This window comes from Leopardus geoffroyi, chromosome A3 (assembly GCF_018350155.1).
Source record: "Leopardus geoffroyi isolate Oge1 chromosome A3, O.geoffroyi_Oge1_pat1.0, whole genome shotgun sequence".
NCBI classification, from domain to species: Eukaryota; Metazoa; Chordata; class Mammalia; order Carnivora; family Felidae; genus Leopardus; species Leopardus geoffroyi.
In genome coordinates, this window is record NC_059336.1 from 37000167 (window position 1) to 37024683 (window position 24517).

At 36.4% G+C, this 24517-nt stretch overlaps 2 long non-coding RNA genes across 2 annotated transcripts in view; one reads left to right on the forward strand and one right to left on the reverse strand.

Moving 5' to 3' along the window:
- Positions 1 to 2998: 2998 nt before the first annotated feature.
- Positions 2999 to 24517, forward strand: part of LOC123580511 — a 56546-nt gene continuing 35027 nt past the window's right edge. Inside the window, exon 1 of the long non-coding RNA XR_006703336.1 lies at positions 2999 to 3511. This is a non-coding gene — a long non-coding RNA (uncharacterized LOC123580511). The remainder of the gene's footprint in view (positions 3512 to 24517) is intronic.
- LOC123580512 overlaps positions 17693 to 24517 on the reverse strand; it is a 58535-nt gene continuing 51710 nt past the window's right edge. Inside the window, exon 3 of the long non-coding RNA XR_006703337.1 lies at positions 17693 to 17835. This is a non-coding gene — a long non-coding RNA (uncharacterized LOC123580512). The remainder of the gene's footprint in view (positions 17836 to 24517) is intronic.

Below are 24517 nucleotides of genomic sequence, written 5' to 3' on the forward strand. Positions count from 1 at the left end.
ATGTAAACAGGAATATTTGCCACTTGTCAATGTCAGCCTTCACATTGCTTGTTTTGATAGTGTCTGCAGCCCAGATGTCCTGAATGGAATCAATTATAGTCCCTCCACGATCCCTTATCTCTGTGTTTTCTGCCCAGTTACTGACACCACCATTAATTCATTTGTCCAAACCAAAAACATATATTAGATTCCTTATTTTTACCTCTTGTATTTAATTGGTTGCTAAATTTAATTGATTTTTCCATTGACACACACTGCCACTTAATGTATTTCTTTCCTTTCATCCTACTGTCAATGCCCTGGTTCATGTGGCTGTGCTCCCAGTTACTTTTGTAGCAGCTTCCCTACTGCTACCTCCAGGTTCTCACTCTCCAGTCCCTTCTTCACAGGGTCACCAGAGTTGGCAAGTATCATTTCCCTTTTTGAAAATCATTAAAAATAAAGAATAAGCATCATTGTATGGCATTTTATTTATTTTTTGTTTATTTATTTATTTATTTATTTATTTATTTATAAATATGAAATTTATCAAATTGGTTCCCATACAATACCCAGTGCTCATCCCAACAGATGCCCTCCTCAATGCCCATCACCCACTTTCCCCTCCCTCCCACCCCCAACAACCCCCAGTTTATTCTCAGTTTTTAAGAGTCTCTTATGGTTTGCCTCCCTCCCTCTCTAACTTTTTTTCCCCTTCCCCTCCCCCATGGTCTTCTGTTAAGTTTCTCAGGAAACTTAGTTTCACATAAGAGTGAAAACATATGGTATCTGTCTTTCTCTGTATGGCTTATTTCACTTAGCATAACACTCTCCAGTTCCATCCACGTTGCTAAAAAAGGCCATATTTCATTCTTTCTCGTTGCCAAGTAGTATTCCATTGTATATATAAGCCACAACTTCTTTATCCATTCGTCAGTTGATGGACATTTAGGCTCTTTCCATGATTTGGCTCTTGTTGAGAGTGCTGCTATAAACATTGGGGTACAAGTGCCCCTGTGCATCAGCACTCCTGTATTCCTTGGGTAAATTCCTAGCAGTGCTACTGCTGGGTCATAGGGTAGATCTATTTTTAATTTTTTGAGGAACCTCCACACTGTTTTCCAGAGCGGCTGCACCAGTTTGCATTCCCACCAACAGTGCAAGAGGGTTCCCGTTTCTCCACATCCTCTCCAGCATCTATAGTCTCCTGATTTGTTCATTTTAGCCACTCTGACTGGCGTGAGATGATATCTGAGTGTGGTTTTGATTTGTATTTCCCTGATGAGAAGCGATGTTGAGCATCTTTTCATGTGCCTGTTGGCCATCTGGATGTCTTCTTTATAGAAGTGTCTATTCATGTTTTCTGCCCATTTCTTCACTGGATTATTTGTTTTTTGGGTGTGGAGTTTGGTGAATTGTTTATAGATTGTGGATACTAGCCCTTTGTCTCATATGTCATTTGCAAATATCTTTTCCCATTCCGTCGTCGATTGCCTTTGAGTTTCATTGTATGGCATTTTAAATCCTCTCCCATTGATTCTAGTACTAACTTTTTTGCCTAGTGGTTTCCCTTCTCATTCACACACAGTGTCATGTGTTTACATACATTTTCACCTTTCCTCATGTTTCTCTTCCAATTTGAAATACCTCCCTCTCTTCCCTACTAATCTAAATTCTAGCCCCATCACATAGGAAATACTATAACATATTAGATACTGTTGTTATTGTAAAGGATGAATCCACATGATTTTTTGTGAACTTTGTCTTCGTTTTGCCAACAAATATCAATGGGTCTTTCCTCTATCTTTTTTTTTTTTTAAGTAAGTTGTCACAGAAAATTTTAATTTTTTTTGTTTTTTCTATTTTAATTTTTTTAAAGTTTTTATTTAATGTCAGTTAAAATTTTTGATTTTTTATGTTATAGTCACATTTCCTTCTCTTCACACTTGATTGCAAGGTCTTTGAGAAGAAAGACTATGACAGACTCATCTGTGTATTCTCACAGCATCTAGTCCAAACATGGCACATAGTAATCACATAGTAATTGCTTCTTAATTGTTTGACGAATGTGAGAAAGAATGAATGGTTTCTCTCATCTAATTGTGCTGAGGAATTGTTTATACTAAATTCTTCACATTGTCCCATCCATTTCCTTCACCTAGCAATAGCAATCATGTGTTTGTTTTTAATACATAATTTAATTTTTCACTTTATATTTTAATTACGGTGATATATGTACACAGATGAAAACATTTTTTAAATGATTAATAAAGAAAAATACCAGTTTCCCACTCATTAGCATGCCATTCGCAACTCTTTTAACTATTTCTTGTGCTTTTTAGATATATGTTCTTAAATATGTGTGTTCTGAAATTAGTTTATTGATTGTAGATATTATCTACTGATTTCAAATTATACTTGGTAGATGAATAGTTAGTTCTGTCTGGTAGAAAAGACCATAATCTGAGGCCAAGCAACAGAGTTTTGTCTACACACAGCCAGTTGATTCTCAAAGATACTGGGCCTGTGATTTTCCCTGTGTTCACCTCTGAATCTGTCACTCAACTGAAAGCTTAAATGATATAATCATTGGCTTAAGTCTTGGGACTCTGTACAGAGTCTCCTGTAATGCTATTAAGCTTTAAGTTCATTCTTGTGTTTAAATATCGGTTTAATATTAATTTCTCATATTTTGTTTATTAAGTGTAATATTTCATTAAAGCCTTGGAAAACACTCTATATAGTCATCATCCACATACCTCTATGCATTCACTTATATGACTTTTGGAAAATGCTAGTTGAATTTCCAGTTTGTAAATCCATGGAAATACAAATAATGTAGAAATAACATCTATAGAGAGCAATTATTCCTTTGAAACTTTTAAAGAAAATATTGTATCAATATCGCTATTAGGTAAAATTTAACATAAATCTCAGAGCAATTCCGTACATCTCCAAGAGAAAATTTGCGAAGTTTAGTTTTTACTTCTCTTTCCTCATCCGGATACAACTTCATACCTCAAGGGGAAATGGTGTCAAACATAAGCTGTGTTTGTCCTAGACATGTTCATTTAGTCAGAAGAGGTCAACCAAAGGGTATGAGATGTCCAAAAGGTTTTCTCCTCATACACTGGCCAAGAATGTATAATAAAGATAGAGATAAGATAAAGAAAGCAAAAATAGGTGCAGTCTAATCCTAGATGGTCTGTGCTTAGGAAGAATGAAAGCTTTAATTGTTAAAATACAGAGCCAGGTGATGTTTCATATCACTGTGTGGTCAGATTATTAACAATGGTGTTGTCATGAGCAACATCATTATTATGTCTGAGCCATGTGTATGCAGGCTTCTTAGTGATTCACAGTGATATCATCAGTATGGGCCGGGGGTACTGGCAGAGACAAAGACTGAACCCAACAGAGGTAGGGCCAAAGAAAGCTTGTTTTCGAGTCAACATTAATCTCTACAGGATCTAAACTGAGGAAAGCCCAGACTGTGTCCATGACGGAACCCAAGCAAACAATTTTAATGAAGGTAAAATCTTCATTAAATAAATAGGCTACCATGCAAATTTTAAATGGAGAAAAACAAATACAATGAAATAAAATAGTACCCCATTTCCTAACATATTTTCAGAAGTCAGTCTTTGGGCAGTGATCGCTGGGTTTCTTCACTAGGTATCCTTTTGGAGTGTGATAGTTTTCATCTGGCATGTCTTTGTCTATTACTTTCTTTGTGGGTTGTTGAACTGAAGGGAGGCAGACATTACTCAGAATGAGGATGGAGACTGTCTGTTTTCTAGTAACAGAGCTTTATTTTAAATGTCTGCTTGCCCCAGATTTTTTTTTTTTTTTGTAATGATGCAATAAAAAAAAATCTTAGGATGTTTATCAGCTTCTACATCTAGAGAAAGATTCAGATTTTTCAAGGCTTGAAGGTGCTTACAAAAGGATGGGTTTTAAGCAATAGAGTTGCTTTTCTGATGTCTAAAGCTTCCAAGAAGAGTTTTCTCATTTCAGAATTGGGACTATTTAAACAACTTCAAATCATAATTTTTCATTAAAAAATCACAATTCATGAAAAAATACATGTGTGTGTAGAAGTTGCATACAGAAAAGAGATCATGACTAGCTATTTTATCATTAAGTTAATATTTTTTTGTGTTTTTCTAATATATATTTATGTAAGATGACAGTCCTGCATTTGGCCAGAAAAAAAATAATTAAGTTAATTTTGAATATTACTTCCTTACATGTTTGAATGGAAAATAATGAAAATGCCCTACTGGAAAATGAGAGACAGTTCATCTTACTTGCTCCTGGAGTCTTATATGAATCATAGAAAAATATTAATTTGACTCATATATAAGGATTTTCTCTGATTGAATGAGAAATGACTTATCTCTATATCTTTCCAGTCTTGTTACCATATCAAGTATTACAGTTAATTTTTCCTCAATTTTTACTCCAAATGAAGTTTTGAAAATTTATTCTGATGTTGGAATAATATAATATTGAGGGCTACATTATAAATCAAGACACCAGCATTGGGACTCCAACTTGGCCATGGATTTGCCATGTGGTTTTAGGTCTAATCCAATAATCTCCTTAGTCGTCAGTATCTGCACCTAGAGAAATCTACAAGGGGATTGAATATAATGGTGTCTGAGGCTCCCCTTGGCTTCTGCATTAGGTAAAAGCCTTTGGTCACAATTGGTATGTATTTTACTTTGGTCATTAGAAGTTTGCTCTGGACCTACCTCACGTAAGGAAAGATGCTGTATTATATTCTTCTTACCAGAGTCAAACTGTTTTCAAATTCACTTGTAGCTGGGAATGAAGAGCTCTCCCCTAAGGGACATATGTTTCTCTCCCCAGAGGGGCATATGTTTTCTATTTGGAAAACAGATCTGCAGAGGCCATTCTAATCAGGCTGTGCACCTTCCTTTCAACTTGACTGTTCAGTAAACAAAACAATACCCCCAAACTATTCCAAATACCAGCATGAGCTGCCATCCTTGATAAGTTATTGTGCGAATCTCTCTTTCCTTTTTGCTTTTATTGGAAGTGACATAGTATTTCTGCATCAAATTAAATCTGGCCCACATGGAGCTCTTTTACACAGAAAATGAGAGAACATGGGTTGTTGGCAGATGTAAGGTAAATATAGAACCTCTGATGGTGTTTGGGTGCTATGAAGCTTATTCGTTGCCACAGACCAGCAATGGCTACATTGTTCACAAATAGTGAGGTTGTGATAAAGTTGTGCAACTCCTCCAAAAATTGTGGTACTAAAATTTATACTAATCACTTTACTGCCAGTTGTTTTTACATGTCAACATATATATCTAATTGTGCTAACTTTTATGACCTGTTGTACTTCTTTCTATTCCTTTTTTGGTTACTATAGAAAGGATTGGCTTATTAGTCTGGGTGAAGCAAAAAATGATGACAGTCAGTCTTGATTCTGAAGTGTATTCTGGGATCTGGGAAAATGGAGTTTGAAAGAATTCTGAACTCAATTCAGTATATTCAGCAGTTTAAGTGAAACTATACTAACCTTAATATCATGAATTGGCAGAACATGAACTTGAAGACAGGTTAGATCTTTATGGGGCAACAGACTTATTACCCCTGGTATGAAAATATGACTAGTTGTATTTTGTTCAAAACCTAGTAAACAATACTATGACATTGTAAGTTGAAACATAACTTGATTTTGAATTTACAGTTTTGAGTTCATATGGGCTGTGCTACTTCCTAGCTTATATTTCCTGTTCACTGATATATGACATTAATTCAACAGGGAATTAATGAGGGCCCACTTTCTGCCAGGTACTTTATCAGATGTTGGGACTATATAGCTCAAAGTTGACTGGAATTCTAGGGTGTTACAGAGTTTAGAATGTTGCTTATCTTTTGGTTTCTAGAGAATAATTAACTGCTGAGGTTCTTTGTGGGGGACATTCTAATTACTTCACTATTACATTATTACATTCAAGGAGAGAACTCTGAGTTCTTGGCATACACAGGTCCATCCCACATTTTGAGAATTGGCTGAGGTACCCTAGAATGTTCTAGGAACCCAGCATTGACATTTGCTAATAAATCTAGCATTTAATTCTTTTCCTGAGTCTTAAGAGCCTTGGGTTCAGAGTCTTTTCACCTATGAGTAAAGAAAAGGCAATTTTGAGTAAAAATAAAGCCAACAAAATATCCTGTTCATGGTCATGCATTTTTTTTCCTGAAAGATAGAGAAGATCTAGGGGGAATCACTGTATGAATCCTTCCATACAAGGTTCTTGGATCCTGTTTGTAAGTGATCAGAAGACTAGGAACAGCATACTTTATGGAAAGTTAGGACAAATTCATTTCTTTTTTTTATGCATATTATTTCCTTTTTCTATGTTCTTTGTATTCACTATGTTTTTCTTTTTCCTATTTTTTTTTATAATTTTTTTGTAATTTTTTTATTTTTTTAAATTCACATCCAAATTAGTTAGCATATAGTGCAACAATGATTTCAGGAGTAGTTTCCTTAGTGCCCCTTACCCATTTAGCCCATCCCCCCTCCCACAACCCCTCCAGTAACCCTCAGTTTGTTCTCCATATTTATGAGTCTCTTCTGTTTTGTCCCCCTCCCTGTTTTTATATTATTTTTGTTTCCCTTCCCTTATGTTCATCTGTTTTCTCTCTTAAAGTCCTCATATGAGTGACGTCATATGATTTTTGTCTTTCTCTGACTAATTTCACTTAGCATAATCCCCTCCAGTTCCATCCACGTAGTTGCAAATGGCAAGATTTCATTCTTTTTGATTGCTGAGTAATACTCCATTGTATATATATACCACATCTTCTTTATCCATTCATCCATCGAGGGACATTTGGGCTCTTTCCATACTTGGGCTGTTGTTGATAGTGCTGCTATAAACATGGGGGTGCATGTGTCCCTTTGAAACAGCACACCTGTATCCCTTGGATAAATGCCTAGTAGTGCAATTGCTAGGTCATAGGGTAGTTCTATTTTTAGTTTTCTTGAGGAACCTCCATACTGTTTTCCAGAGTGACTGCACCAGCTTGCATTGCCACCAACAATGCAAAAGAGATCCTCTTTCTCCACATCCTCACCAACATGTGTTATTGCCTGAGTTGTTAATGTTAGCCATTCTGACAGGGGTAAGGTGGTATATCATTGTGGTTTTGATTTGTATTTCCCTGATGATGAGTGATGTTGAGCATTTTTTCATGTGTTGGTTTGCCATCTGGATGTCTTCTTTGGAGAAGTGTCTATTGATGTCTTTTGCCCATTTTTTACTGGATTATTTGTTTTTTGGGTGTTGAGTTTGATAAGTTCTTTATAGATTTTGGATACTAACTCTTTATCTGATGTGCAAATATCTTCTCCCATTCTGTCAGTTGCCTTTTAGTTTTGCTGATTGTTTCCTTCGCTGTGCAGAAGATTTTTATTTTGATGAGGTCCCAGTAGTTCATTTTTGCTTTTGTTTCCCTTGCCTCTGGAGACATGTTGAGTAAGAAGGTGCTGCAGCCAAGATCAAAGAGGTTTTTTCCTGCTTTCTCCTCAAGGATTTTGGTGGCTTCCTGTCTTATATTTAGGAATTTCATCCATTTTGAGTTTATTTTTGTGTATGGTGTAAGAAACTTGTCCAGGTTCATTTTTCTGCATGTCGCTGTCCAATTTTCCCAGCACCATTTGATGAAGAGACTATCTTTCTTCCATTGGGTATTCTTTCCTGCTTTGTCAAAGATTAGTTGGCTATATGTTTGTGGGTCCATTTCTGGGTTCTCTATTCTTTTCCATTGGTGTGAGTGTTTGTTCTTGTGCCAGTACCATACTGTCTTGATGATTACAGCTTTGTAGTATAGCTTCCTAACTTCTTGATATATGGATACTTAGATTATTGACTTTCAGCCATTTTTCTTTTTAAATATATGCATTTAAGGCTATAAACTTTCCTTAAACTATGATTTTAGTTGTATCTTATAAGTTTTAATATGTACTATATATATTAAACAATTGACCCTTGAACAACAGGGGTTTGAGCTGCACAGGTCCACTTATATGTGCATTTGTTTCCATAAATACAGTACAGTACTGTTAACGTATTTTCTCTTCCTTATGATTTTCTTAGTAACCTTTTCTGTAGCTTGCTTTATCATAAGAATATGGCATATAATACATTTAACATACAAAATATGTTAATCGATTATTTATGTTATTGGTAAGGCTTCTGGACAACAGTAGGCCATTAGTAGTTATTTTTTGGGAAGTAAAAGTTATATGTGGATTTGTGACCGTGCAGGAGTTGGCACTCCTAATCTCTGTGTTGTTTGGGAGTTAACTCTTAGTTCAGTTAAAAATATTTTCTAATTTTAATTGTTTCTTATTTTACCCATGGATTAGAGATGTATTCCTTAATTTCAAAAAAGAGACTTTCTAGTTATCTTTTTTCTATGACCTCTAGCTTAATTCCACTATAATTAGAATATATCCTCCATATTATTTCAATTTGAAATTTGGTGAGGTTTTCTATATAGTACAATGTGTGTCATTTTGGAAAATTTCTATAAACATTTGAGAAAGATGTGATTTCTAAAATTTGGGGGTACAGTGTTTTCATAGGATGAAGTCAGGTTACTAATCATGTGTAAGTCTGCTCACTACTTTCTGATATTTTGGGTCTGCATATTAACAAAATTTTTATTATAAACTTGTCATTTATATCAAATGTTTTTCTACATCTATTTAAATGTTATATTACTTTCTCCTTTATTCTATTAATGTGGTAAATTATATATATTGATTTTTTTAAGTTTACTTAGTTACATTGAGAGTGAGAGAATGAGGGAGGGAGGGAGGGAGGGAGAGAGAATCCTAAGCAGGCTCTGCACTGTCAGCAAGGAGCCCAACGCAGGGCTCAAACTCACAAACCATGAGATCATGACCTGAGCCAAAACTAAGAGCCAGATGCTTAACCAACTGAGCCAGCCAGGCACCCCAATATTGATTTTTTAAATGTTATATGAAGTCTAAATTTTAGTCCTGATGATTTATCTTTTTAAAATGTGTCTGTGATTTGTTTACTAGTATTTTGTGCCTTGATTGTGTTGCTTAATCTCTTTTGTCACTTTGGAAAACTCTTAGCTATTTATCTTTGAAACATTATTCTGTCACATTATCTTTCTCCCTTCTGGATTCCAGATACTTGTATGTTCCAAATACTTGTATGTTCAATATTTCCCATATTATTTTTACATTCTTTTTGGTACTTCTTGTTAATTAAAAAAAATTTTAATATTCATTTATTTTTGAGAGAGAGTGAGCAAGCAAGCATGAGCAGGGGAGGAACAGAGAAAAAGAGAGAGAGAGAGAATCTGAAGCAGGCTCCAGGCTCTGAGCTGTCAGATGTGGGGCTCGAACTCAAGAATGGTGAGATCATGACCTGAGCCAAAGTTGAACACTCAACCGACTGAGCCACACACATGCCCTATGCACTTCTTGTTAACTTCTCAAGTTTTAGTTATGTGGGTCACCTGGGTAGCTCAGTTGGTTAAGTGTCTGACTTCAGCCCAGGTCATGATCTCATGGTTCATGAGTTCGAGCCCCGCATTGGGCTCTGTGCTGGCAGCTTGGAGACTGGAGTCTGCTTCGGATTCTGTGTTTCCCTCTCTCTCTGCCCCTCCCCAGCTCATGCTCCCACTCTGTCTCTGTGAAAAATAAATAAACTTGAAAAAAAAAAGTTTTAGTTATGTGTATTTATTCCTGATCTATTCCATTTTCCTAATTTTCTCTTCACCTTTTTACAGTTATTAAAATTATTAATCATGTTCTTTTTTAAATTTTTTTAATGTTTGTTTATTTTTGAGAGAGGGAGACACAGAATCTGAAGCAGGCTCCAGGCTCTCAGCTGTCAGTACAGAGCCCTACGTGGGGCTCAAACCCACCAACCATGACATCATGACCTAAGCTCAAGTTGGACACTTAACCAACTGAGCCACCCAGGTGCCCCATTAATCATGTTCTTAATATCCATTATCATATTTTTTCAGTTCCATAGTTTTAATTTTAAAAAAGATAAGTATTCTATTCCAAAATTTTTCTTCTTTAAAAAAAATTCCTGATTATATCATTAATAGTTAATTTCATGTCTGGTATCTTCATAGTCATGATATCCTCTGAGTTTGTTTCTATCATCTGTATTTCCTCTCAGGTTTTGATTCCTCTCAGGTTTTCAGTATGCCAGTTTTTTTTTAATAGAAAATATTGCATTTGATAACTTTTAAGGGTATTTTGGAGCCCTGGCTCATTTTTATCTTTCTCCAAGAAATTCTGATAGGCATTTCTTAGGGTTGTTAACAATTCCAAATCACTTTAATCCAACTGGGGTTTGACATGATTTTAATCAGTCTCTATGACGTTTGGGATACTTGCAATTCAACTTTCTTTCCTAGGTCTGGTCTTTGAGGTACCAATCAAAAGACTAGGGTATTTACCAAAGATCTTCTTGGCATGCAATGTGCTACAGTATTTGTCCTCCTAGCAATATAAATCTAGCAAAATCTCTGCTCTTTTCAGCCTCTTTTTGTCCACTATCAAAATGAGAAAATTCCTTGAGGAAACCAAATGCCTGGATCATGTTTCTGGATGACCTCTTCCTCCTCCTCCTTGTTCATGTTTTGTCATCTTCTTTCTTCTTTCTTTCTTCTTCTTCTTCATTTTTTTTTTTTTTTTTTGGATTGTGTACCCTCCATATCTTCACTGACTCAATAGTTCTATAATGCCGATAAAAGAGATTTTAAACTGTTTTCTCCAGTTATTCTTCTTGTTTTTAAGGAAGTGGAGATGGGCCAAAATTAGTTAATCCATTTTGCCTCGAGTTAAATCCAAAACTAAAATCTTGGTTCAGTGTACCCTATTCTCTTTACTCAGTCTTCTCTATATTAGGAAATGCACTCAATTCCTCAAGCCTGAAACATAGGAGTCATTCTTGATTTGTCAATTTCTCATACATCTTACATTCAGTTCTTGAGCATATCCTGCCAGTTCTTCCAGAATGTTTTTTTGAAATTCTCTGACTTCATTGCTACCTCCAAGTCTGAGCCACCTTTCTCTCTTGTCTATTTCTTTAAAGCAACCTTTAGGGGCTCCTGGGTGGCTCAGATGGTTGAGCCTCTGACTTTGACTCAGGTCATGATCTCACTGTTCATGAGTTTGAGCCCTGCGTCGGGCTCTGTGCTGACAGCTCAGAGCCTGGAGCCTGCTTCGGATTCTGTGTCTCCCTCTCTCTCTGACCCTCCCCCGTTCATGCTCTGTCTCTGTCTCAAAAAGAAATAAACATTAAAAAAGATTTTAAAAAAATAAAGCAACCTTTATACTGTTGTATTTACTGCCATTTATTCTTCACAAAGAAGCCAGAGTTATCTTCCAATAAATGACCTGTCCTCTTTAATGTAAACAACCTTAGAGCAGCTTGAATTTAGAAGAACATCCACTCTTTAGCATAGCTGCTAAAGCCATTCGTGATATTCCTGCTGACTATTGTCCAACTTCATCTCATATTCATCTCATATTCATTCCCTCCTTTTAAGCTTCATGTCAGCTGCAGTGGCCTTTTACATTTTAAATTACAATTTCTGGGGTGCCTGGGTAGCTCAGTCAGTTAAGCATCTGACTTTGGCTCAGGTCATGATCTCACGGTTCCTGGGTTTGAGCCCTGCCTTGGGCTCTGTGCTGACCACTCAGAACCTGGAGCCTGCTTCTGATTCTGTGTCTCCTTCTTTCTCCGCCCCTCCCCTGCTTGTGCTCTCTCTGCCTTTCAAAAATGAACAAATGTTAAAAGAAAAGTTAAAACACAATTTCTTCATATGTACTTTCTTTCTTTACAATTTCTTAAACACACAAATATGTTCCTACCCCTTTCCCCACTCACAGAACATTATAGGGCACTTGCACATGCTATTTCCTGCCACTCTTTGTGAGATAAGTCCTCTTACCATTCAGGTATTCACTTAAATATCACATTGGTGAGTTTGCCTGCATTTTATGATATAGTTATCATGCCATAAACATGTAGAAGAATGGTAAATATAAGTGAGGAAATAAGTAGTTAGGAGATGATATTTGAGAATATAAATTGAAACATAAACTGAATATAGCATATGGCTAATGCCAAGCTTTGGGAGGTGGTGGGTATGGAACAATAATAGAAAACATGCTTTCAGAGGTAGAGTATATCTGTGTTATGAGGAAACTTGGGAGGCAGACAGAAGAGCTTAAATTTCACATATAGTAAAAGAAAAAGAGGAGAAGGAGCAGGGTCATATGATGAAAGCATGGGTTAAACAGTAGACTGATGGTAGTGTGTGGGATGGCCTAGAGGTTAGGAGGAATCAGTAAGGGTCAGCTTCGTGGCTGCCCTTGTAATCCAGGTGTGAGGTGATGAGGGGTTGGATGAGGGTGATAGCAGTCAGGATGCAGAGAGTATGAATTTCAAAGGACAATTTGGAAGGATTTGATGACTGATAGGATATAAGGAATTAAGAGGAATAAGGATTTTGTTCCTGGAAGATGGGAGGCCGAGAAATAAGAAGGAGAGATAATAAATTCATTAAATTTACATGTTGATTTGGAACAACAAATTATACTAGAGAAGACTTGCCCCAGAAGTGGAAAATGAGGATGTTTTGTCTTCAAAGGAGAGGATAAAGCTAGAGGGGTGGTGCTAGACCCCAGTGTCCTACTAAGAGATCTCTCTCAGCGCCCCACTTTTCCTCAGAGTCAGCAGCAGACAGACTGAAACCACAATGTCCGGCCTTAGAAAGTGGGTTGTAAGGCTGAGCAATCTCACAGCGCTCATCTACTTCTTGACTTCCTTCTTCTATAAGAAGATAACAAAAACTTTGCTGACCATGACAGAGATAAGGGAAGGTCATATTTTGGAATCCCCTTGCTATAGTTTTCTAACATAGTGGGATTATAAAACCCTAAGTGTGTTTTGCCCTGAGTACTTTTCTTATTTTTTAAACCCATATGTATTTTGGAGTCAATTTAATCCATATGTTTCTGATTAATTTATGCTTAGCTCATCAAAATGTTGTTTTAAGAAGAAAAGCTTATAAAAAAAAAAAAAAAAAAAACAGAGTCATGCTTCACCAGCCACTGATGAAATCAACTCCAGAAGACTGTAGCTTAGTCAGAAAATCAGACAGGCTAAGGGTCCAATGGGTTCCAAAATTTGGAAACTCATTGTTATGACCCCAGTGAAACTAAGTATGTTCAACACTTGGGGGGAAAAATCTTAGTATTTTCTTTCTTTCTCTCTTTCTCTCTTTCTTTATTTCTCTCTTTCTTTCTTTCTTTCTTTCTCTCTTCTTTCTTCTTTCTTTCTTTCTTTCTTTCTTTCTTCTTTCTTTCTTTCTTTCTTTCTCTCTTCTTTCTTTCTTTCTTTCTTTCTCTCTTTCTTTCTTTCTCTTTCTTCTTTCTTTCTTTCTTTCTCTCTTTCTTTCTTTCTTTCTCTCTTCTTTCTTTCTTTCTTTCTTTCTTTCTTTCTTTCTTTCTTTCTTTTTAACATGTGTTTGGTTTGATTTCTGGATGCAGTGATTTGTTCCTTGATTAACTGTAATTTCTCTACTTAGTTGTTTAGGCAGTTTCTAGGTTGCTATTCATATAGCCAACTCAGGAAGATGGTGAGAGATGGTAGAAAAAGCCTGTTTTTACGGTGTGTGTATGTAATTGTGTTTTTGTCAGTTAAAAGGCATCTCTGCAGTGTAGGCCATGAGAAATTTAATAGAAAATCTATGCATTTCATCTATTTGGGTCATAAAGGTGGAATTATGTGTATGTTTCTGACACTGTCTTCAAGAATTAGAAACAAAATAGTTTTAAAACTAATTCACTATTTGAGATTACTTGTGCCATGAAAAAAATCCTAAAATATAATAAATATTGACTATATTCCAGAGGTAGAATTTAGATAAATTTTTTCTAATACTATAACATTTGATTAGAAATCATAAATAAATTTCAACAAAATACAATCTTGTCTACTTTATTTGAACATCCCTATAACATCACTAATAATTTATTTATATATTTTTAATGTTTATTTATTTTGAGAGAGAGTTAGAGGGTGAGTGGGGGAGGGGCAGAGCAAGAGGGAGAGAGAGAATCCCAAGCAGATTCTGCACTATCAGCACAGAGCCTGATGTGGGGCTTGATCCATGAACTGTGAGATCATGACCTGAGCCAAAATCAAGAGTTGGACACAATCAACTGAGCCACCCAGGCGCCCTAACATCACTAATAACTTAAAAATAACTCTCTCTCTGCCTGTCCTTCTCTGTTCTCTTTGTAGGTATAGTTTCATATGCTTATTCCCTCAATGTTTGTTTTTGTCTTATCTTTCTTCTCATTTTACTCCTCACAGACTCTGGGTGATCTCAGCCACTCTAAGATATCATGGTCACCCATGAACTAAAGACATTTATTTAACTTTATATTCAGATTTCAGTCCACTTCCTCATGTTCTAGACTGATGTATCCAAATAATTCCATTTAAATACCCAGTGAAATAAAAAGATGGACATGCCCTAACAGAACTCAACTTCATTTTTCGGTTTCCTTTTTCTCTTCCTCCTCTTTGTCACATAATTGCTATTCTGGTTTATGGTATCACTATTCACCTTGTGAGCCAAACTGTGTACCTTCCCCTCTATTCACTGCCAACATCTAATCGGGCACAAACCTTCCAACTCTACCTCTTACATGAGTTTCACCTTTGTCCTCTTTTCTCCGTCTGCATTGCCACAGCCAGAAGCAAGAGTATCCCAACTAGTATAATTTTTTCTAGTCTTGTTCCTCTCCAATAAAATCTTCTCATTGCTGCTGCTGTCAGCATTCTAACATAAAAATATGGTCATTTTTCTTAGCTGCTTAAACCTTTAGCATTATTTATTTTCTGTATGATAAAATCCAAACCACTGTGCATTGCTAATGAGATATAAGATGATCTTCTCCCATTTACTCCTCAAAGCTCATTTCCTGCCACTTTCACCCTCTCACATCAAATTTAGCCATAGTATATTTTAATTTCAAGTTCTTCAGACTCTCTCTTTTCTTCTTCAGCCCCATGTTCTTACCGGTAGTGTCCCTTTTGCTTGGAATATTCATCTTCTACACTATTTCCCTGGATCACTACTATTTATCCTTTAGTTTTGGATTCAAACATAACTTCCTCCAAAAAGCCCTCTCTTACTTCTCTTATCCTCATCTTCTATAAGAGCCTTTGCTTGTTTTTAAAATCATAATATTCAGTATATTTGATTTCATCTTAATAGCTTAATCATAAATCTCTCAAGAATATAAACTCTTTGAAGGCAAGTTTCTCATCATCCTTATTTGCCACTGAATCCCCAACTTCTAGCACACTCAACACCTGGCATATAATAGGTTTTCAGTAAATATTTGTTTAACAAATTAGTAAAAAGCTTTTTGTATCTCTATACTTTCACACACATTATTTCTTTGGTCTTGAAATCCTTTCTTTGTCTTGTTTAAACAGTGAATTCCTACCTTTGCTTTGACAATTCATTAACATCCCACAGAACTAGTTTCTACAATCCACACTCTGGGAAATGCTGATGTAGCCCAACTCTCTCCCTTGACACAACAGGAAACTGAAGTTTAGAGAAATAAAGTGACTTTGAAGGTCAGACAGATGGCTATACTAGGGAACCAGAATGCAAGTGTATTCCTAATATGCATAGTATTCTTGCCAATGATAACTTGGTTTCATTTGTAAAATAAAAGGCTTCTCATTTTTTAATGACATCAGATCACTTTTTAATTTACTGTTTGCTAACAAGGACATATTTTGTCATCAATTTCTGGTTCATTCAATAACAAAAGCTCAGATAGTAAAAGATGAGTACTCATATGCCATTGATAATGGGAGAATGAGGACATTAACAAAAGGATGAAGTGGGCTGCACCATCTGAGTAAATTTTTCCACAGTAATAAAATGATCAGTGCTGCACATCATAAGAGTTTGGAGTCTCTCCTTGGGAATTTGGTGTTTATTTTAACCAACACTTTTTAAAAAATATTTTGCTCCTCCCCAAAGATGTAAAATTTCACCATTTATTAAGTCTTCTTGGCTGAGTTGAAAATTATAGCATCCACATTCTCACATGCAAAATATTTCCTAATCACAGCAAACATTTCACATCTGCTCTGAGTAACTGGCCAAAAACCAAGAAATAGAGGCATTCTTAGAGGATCTTTGTTGATTCCCAGCCAGTCTCCTTGACATTAGAGAAGAGCTACAGTGAAAGGGACACCTCCCCCCACACTCTCTATTCTCCCCAAGTTTTTTTTTCTTTTGGTTACTTGATGACACCCTCTGCATGGAAAGCACACCCCTCTATGCTAATATTCAGGAACTGGGCCAGAGTTCCAGTTGTGTTTTTAGTTCTGTCTGCTCTTTCCACACCCATTGTAAAGCCAAGAACAAATCTGTGTAACTTCCAACTGCTTCTTGGCTACCCTAGTCTCACTTTTACCACAAGGAAATTCTTCACCAATTATAATCAAACTTAACTCCAAACACTCAGTGGTGATTTATAAAGATCCAGCTAATAGCATATTCATTTTCTTGTTCTGCTCTTATTTATTGGTAGTATTTTCTATAGTACTAGTAATTTCATAGTCTCAGTCTGTTGTGTTTTTGGCTAATCTATCAGAGCAAATGAGAAGACACTCTTGTCTCTTTCTGGATTAAAGAGGAATGAAGTGGTCCCAAAGATTATTCACACTGGAAATGAGTTTCTGTGCTTTCATTATAATCCAACTTCCTCTATTTATTGGAAGCTAAGGTTTAGCTAGTGATGAATGTCATAGCCTGTGGGTCATTTTCATTACTGTCACCTGGTTTCTAGGCATAACTTTAAGTGGCAAAGTGAGAACACTGCTGATAAGATCTTAGATGGATGTGAAGTACTGGCACAGAAGGGAAGATTTTAAAACAAAATATTTGGTGGCAAGTGGCAGAAAACCTAACATAGATTGGCTAAAAACCTAACTCAGAAGTCAAAAAGAAGACACACTGGCTTAGAACTGAAAAGATCAGAGGTAGATTGGCTTCAGGCATGGCTGGATCTACTAACTGACAATGCTATCAGTATTCGGTCTCCTGTCACCTCTGTTTTCTTATGTGTTGGCTCCATTCTCAAACAGACTTTCCCTCTATGATTGCAGTTAAGCTTTTAGCACCTTCATGTGTACATTTTCTCCCTTCAGTAACTCAGTAGAAGAGAGAGAGCTTCTTATAGGTTTTTCCAGCAAAAGTGCTAAGATTAACTGATTGCTCTGACCTTAGTCACATGCTTTCCCTGAACCAATAATAGTTAGGTTCTGTGTAGATGCTGATTGGCCAGACTTAGGTCATATGCCTTCTCCAAGTCACATGGAATAAGAATAAAATTGAAATGGTTTCTCACAGGGTTGTCAGAATCTTGTTACCGTAAGAAAAGAGGACATATACTTGGCAGAATAAGATAACTCATCTCCACTAATGTTTCATAACTAGCTCTACTGAGACATATGCCTAAATTAAAAAAAAAATGAATCTTGTAGGGAAAAGAAAGGAATAAAAATATCTCAAGGGAAAAAACTTAAAGTTCTTTTATATGACTGTTGTGGTTGAAGACATACCTAATAGCTTAATGATGATGCCATGGCAGATCCACAGACCTTTGGTACCAGATACTGACCAGAAACTAATCGTTGCTTGGAAATGAGATGACTGTGCTCACAGGTGGGTTTTGAGGAAGTGGATTCATGTCTGTAGACAGAGATATAGTCTCATATCACCTGTGAGAATAATTAAGAATAATGGCCTATTTCAAAAGAAACCACTTTTATTTCCTTTATATAACTTTAGTTGGCAAAAGTCACACTGGGGGATTTCCAAGGGGATATGGTGAAAGCCAGGTAACTATTAATGTGTTTCCTGAAACCATGTGGAAGTAAGACCATTGGCCTGCCTCTGCCTAGGACATCAGGAAATTGCATCCTCATTAGTGAAGAAAGGATTGGCAGGGGGAAGGTTCTGATAGTGAGAGGTGTTGAGGGAGAGAGAGAAAGAGAGAGAGAGAAGCTAATCACAGAGTGTGCTTCGCCTCTTCTCCGCCCTCTAGTCTTTGTATAAGTGGGCATTGTGGATAAAATGGACTGAAAGTGAAACAGTGATGGACCCCATAGGATCACTGTCCAACTTTTATGTGGAAATGTGTTTAGAGACCCTCATGCTAATTGGGTCTTCAGTAGCTGCCCAACTCTGTGCTCAAGTGATGAACTAATGCTATATCTGTAAGTTTTGGGAATTTTAGCTGTAATTGGAAATGTAGCCATTTCTCGGCTCCCTTGTTCTCTTTCTGATTTCCTCCTCTTGGAGTTTTGGATTTTTCCTCTTATGCCATCTTTGTCCTCAAGGGCAAACTCACTCCCAGGCAGCTGGAAGATATTTCTTTCCTTGAAAAATAACTATGTTCGACATGACTAAATTTGTTAGTCTGTAATGTAAGAATGGTCCCTAAATGCATTTGAGGCTGTGAAGGGACTAAAGGAAGCATGAACCCATATATGTTGAAATGGAATTTGTCATTATCATGGGAAACTTTCTTTGTAGGAAGGAACCCTGCACATAGGCAGTACTTTGCAACTAGAGGCTGCAATGAAGATGATGCTCCTTCATTTACTCCGTCCTTAGATAGAATGAGGAACCAGTGGGCCTCCTCCAACATGCCTTCCTCTTTCCTCCCCTTTGGCTGGGCCCAGACTTGTCCCTAACTGCTTCCTTTGTTTCCTTTTTTCTCTCTCATCTGCCCTCAGGCCTCTGTTTGGAACAAGCTGTCCTTTGCAATCTACCAATCTAAAAGGCTCCTTTGCTGACCTGTCCTCAATACTTTATCTCTGAAGACATTCAACACTATGTCTCTACTCTAAAGCCAGATTTTGGAAAGAGAGGGGGTTCAGAGAAAGCTTCATATTAGGAGAAAATGAAAACAATTACTTCTTAAAGCTTTGTAGCCACTCACCTCCGCAGTATTTTACTGTTTTTTAAATGAGTTGTTTCTTTTAAACAAATAACAAAATTGTCATTCTGTACTTAACAAATAATGACGATATGTATAGCAAAAATAATTATTTCTATGAGTTTCCAATTCATTTCACATCCTTATCTCCTTTTTTTTTTTAATTTTTTTTTCAACGTTTATTTATTTTTGGGACAGAGAGAGACAGAGCATGAACGGGGGAGGGGCAGAGAGAGGGAGACACAGAATCGGAAACAGGCTCCAGGCTCTGAGCCATCAGCCCAGAGCCTGACGCAGGGCTCGAACTCACGGACCGCGAGATCGTGACCTGGCTGAAGTCGGACGCTTAACCGACTGCGCCACCCAGGCGCCCCGTCTCCTTTAATCCTCAAATGATTATTTTCATTTTATAGATAGGGAAGCAGATTCAGATTAGTTTATAGGTTTTGCTAAACACATACAGTTGTTAAATGTTCTTTTCACGTAAAAGAAACTCTTCCTATTATCAGAAATAAGCAGAAGAATGGCCAAAGCATGATTTATTTAACTAAAGAAAGAAAGTTGATGAGTTTCTTGAGTTAGAATCTAGAAAGATTGCAGTAAAGATTATTTTTATCTTTTAAAGATGCACCAGAGTTTGAGTCCCCCAATTCCTGGCCTGCCATTTCATATTGTAGATTCTCTATCCGGATTCTGAGGATAAAGACAACTCTCACATGCCCCCCAAAACAGGACCTGCCTGCTACACTATTTATCCTGTTTTCTGTGGCTCCTGGTTTTACTTAAGATACTCTCATCCATGTATCAACCACCCAGCTTGTCCTTGGTTATTTTAAGTGGACAAACTGATTTCTCATTGAGCCAGAATATAGCTAAAAGTGCTTGCATATACAGTTTCTACATGGGCATTCAGTGTTTGTTCATTTTGTCATTCAATTATAGGACTGGCTACTAAGGAATTTATTCTTATTTTCATTCTGTATTGGTTCTCATGGCAGGAAATGGTATTCAATAACACTATGAGGGCTTTTTAAACCTTCATTTGGAAATGTGTTTTCTTATGTAGTAGACAAGAAATTTCTGCTTGACTTTAAGTAAATATTTTATTTCTTGTATCCCCCTAGCTTGCTCTACTTAGGGATATAGGGAGAAATGTGAGAAATGACATGTAGAAAAAAACACTGTATGTGTTATTTAAAATTCACAGGCTGGTAGAAAAAAAATCACTGAAACTTTGCAAAATTCACTTCTCCAGCTGAAAGGCACAGTTATGTGCTTCTTGATTTTTATATTTGAAGATATATGAAGCTTCATGTTTTGCCCAATACTTGGAGGAAAGCAAATGATTATCAAGTAACATTGAGGACTTGGTTCAGCAGGCAAACACATGGAAATGAGTCTCATGCTTCTGGCAGGGTTTATGTATCTACATGAAATCCATTGGACAGTCCCACCAGAACTGAAATAATTAAAGCCTCTGCTTATTTTATTTCACAGCTTTTTCAGGGCTTTTCCAAGAGTGAAAAACAGAGGCAACTACTGGTAGATCAAAATGGTGATTTGAGGAGACCTGGAAGTAGATGTGTTTTAAAGCTGAGACAAATTATGGGATGTGGTTTGACAGACGTAAAGATAGGGTGTCTATACCTTGAGGTGAAGTGGAAATTATCAGGAATAGTTCATTCTTTGCTTCTACTGGTTCTGGACAAGATTTATTTATGAAATGGAGCAAATTAAAATATAAGCTAAATATCAGACAGTTAAAACATTCCATAGTGCAGAAATTATTCCTAAAGAAATATTTAGTGGAAATACCATGATTTGATTCATTTAAAAGTTGTCTGGACAAAGTAGTATGAGGAACAACACAAGGAACACTATTTTTATGGTGTTGAGTAAAGAGCTATATGGTTCTGTAATCAGGTATTTTAAAAACAAGGCAAAAAAAAAAAACAGGTTCACTAATTCAGACACTTGGAGAATGGGCTAACTTTTGGGAGGCCAATGTTATAGAATCAGACACCCACTGAACCTTGTGTGGAAGTGGAACTATGTCAAGAATGATTTGAGTATCATAGGAGTTGTTTCCACTCCCCTAAATAAGACTGTCCTTCCAGCAGTCCTACTTCTGGATATATATCCAAAGAAAAACTAAATGAAACCACTATCTTGAAGAGATATTTCTGATTCCATGTTCATTCCAGCATAACTCACAATAGTCAAGGTATGGAAACAACTAAAGTGTTTGGGTAAAGAAAAAAGAAAAATGTATATGTTATATATTGTATTAAATATATTATACATTTACATATATAATGAAATACTATTCATTCTCAAAAAAGAAGGAAATCTTGTTATTTGTGACAACATGGAAAAATTTGAAGGACATTAAACTAAGTGAAATAAATCAGACAGAGAAAGGCAAATTCTGTATTATATCATTTAAATGTGGAATGTAACTTGTCTCCACTAAGGGCTCATAACTGGCTCTTGAGACATATGCCCAAATAAGAAAATGAACAAACCATGTAGGAAACAGGGAAAGAGTAGAGTGGTAGTTAACCAGGGTCTGGGAGGCAGGGAAAATAGGGAGAGGTTGCATACTTTGAGTTATAAGTTCTGAGGATCTAATGTATAATGTGGTGACTAAAACATTACATTATATGGTTGATAACACTATATTGCATAATTGAAATTTACTAAGGGGCACCTGCATGGCTCAGTGTTTTGAGCATCTGACTATTAATTTCAGCTCAGGTCATGATCCCAGGGTTGTGGGATTGAGCTCCACATTGGGCTCCTCTCTGAGTGTGGAGCCTGCTTAATATTTTCTCTGCTCTCTATCCCTCTGACCCTCTCCCCCACTCACACATGCTCTCTCTCTTTCTCTCTCTCTCGCTGTTTCTAAAATAAAAAAAAAAGGAAGAAAAATTTGCTAAGAGAGCAGAACCTAAATATACTCACCAAAATAAATAAATAAATAAATAAATAAATAAATAAATAAATAAATAGATAAATAAATAGATAAATAAATAGATAAATAAATAAATAAAACACTCAACTAAATATGCAAGGGGATAGGTGTATTAGGTAACTAGATGGCAGAAATTCTTTCTCAGTGTACCTATATTAAATCATCACATTGTACACTTTAAATGTCTTACAATTTTATTTGTTAATTATATCTCAATAAAGCTGGATAAAATAAGATTTTCTTTATCTACATATAAGCTAGTTAGACCTGGGAGGGAATGAAGGTGGGCATTCCTCTGTATGTCAGAAAAGCATATTGATGCGCAGTACCTGGGTGGTTCAGTCAGTTAAGTGCTTAACTCTTGATTTCAGCTCAGGTCATGATCTCACAGTTTGTGACACTGAGCCCCATGCACTGCGCTGACAGTGCAGAGCCTGTTTGGGCTTCTCTCTCTCTTTCTCTCTCTCTCTCTCTGCCCCTCCCCTGCTCATGCTGTCTCTCTCAAAATAAATAAAGACTTAAAAAAAAAAAGAAAAGCATATTGATGTGAGAAAGAGAAAGGAGCAACTGGGTATTATTATTTTATCTTTTAATGTTTGCCACTTTCATCTTCAAAATTCTTACTTTGATTCTGATTCAATTTGTTCCCATTCTAGACTGCAACTCTATTAATAGTAACAGGTATGGGGAACAAGAGGATAAGAAAAATTATCCCTGTAGTTTTCCCTAATAATTATGTTGCTTTTGTATAAATAAATTAATGAATGTTAAATTTCCTAGGGAAAGATATGCTACATTCATTCCAGCATTCTCTGACAATGCTCAATTTTTCCAGAGGAAGAACAGAAACTCTCATTACAGAAACCTTACATCCGGGCTCCAGCTCTCATATCACCAGTTAAATTTCTTCCCTTCCCATCAGTGTGTCAGCCTATAGACAGCAACCTTATCTTCGTCCTTATGTTGCCATGAAACCCACACTAGAGTTGAGTTTAGCAGTCCTCACCCAGTTGGTAGCAGTGCTAGTGAGGATCCAGGGTGGGAAATTTACCTGTGTTTTCTCCCCTCAACTGATACAGGTGAGATCTGAACTAAGGGCTAAAAAAGCAAGTTAGGACATTTTGATAATTTTGACTTGGTCCCAACTGACATCTTGGAAACGAATTGGCCATCACGTTTCTTTGAATTGCTGGAGATACCAAGATGCTTCCAAATATATAATTTTAAAGAGATAGAAAATTTTTCAAAGCATTTATTCTTCTTTCTGAAATGTGGTTCTCACTAACGCTTCTAAATTTGCTGTAAGGAAACATAACCTCATATTCCCCTTTGCATACTGATTTCTTTGCTTCAATTTAACTTGGGTGTTTTCCTGTAATCCTAAAGGCACTCTCTTGTTATAGGTGGTATTGCATCCATCTCCTCTAGTTGGCAGGTGCTGTGATTCAGTGAGGAGATAATTTGTCCCTGGCTTTCTATTTAAGTTGTGAGCAGTATCTTTCAAATGTCCAGGTCTGTAGAGTCTAAGCAGTGATAAGAAGTGGTAAAGAGTATGGACCATGAGGTCAGACTGGCTAGTTCAAATCCTGGTTCTGCCACTTCCCTGTTATACTATCATGGATATGTCTTTTAATCTGTCTGTGCCTTCATCTTCTATCTGGAAAGTAAAGAAAATATCAGTACATTCCTGTAAAAGTGGCTGTGAGGCTTAAATGTAGAGCACTGTTATGTCTGTGAACTCTAGCTGTGGAAGCCCAGGGATATGCATGGCGTGTGTCTTGGATGTTCCTAGAACAAAGCCAGGGGAACACTCTGTAGCCATTTTTCTAACATATGTCTTTTAATGTCCCAGTGATTCCCATATCCAGTTCTATGATGGTCTCCTAGATAAACCCAAGTGGTTCTGCCTACTGTTCATGGATATAGGTTAGTCATTTGAGCTAGAGAGCTCACAAGTAGCTGGTAAAGGTTTCACTGTTGTCATACATTATTATCCTTATTGATGGACAGAAGGTTTCAGCAATTTAAAATGTCCTGATCCTTTTCCAAAGCTTACTTAAAATTAGATTCAGAATGATAAAGCAAACAAGCAACAGATACTGCAATTATACTTTATTTTTATGTAGAAAGCATGGAGTACAGATGTTGTATAATAAAGCATTCATCTGTTTCTAGAATATACCAGGAGCACATCTTCTAATTACAATCTACCTGACCAGTAATTACAAACAGTGGAAACTTTTGAGCATCTGCCAAAATGGCTATCTATCATCTTTCAACAATGCCTGTACTAACTCTATATGTCTGTAAAAATTTATTCACTATTTCTTTCCATTAACTTATTAACTAGGGCACTTTAGCCCATGAATCATATCCCTTATTTTTGGAATTGGAAGAGAGAAAGTCATGTTACTTAAAATGTAATTTATATCAAGGAATGTAAAGTAATTTCTGTT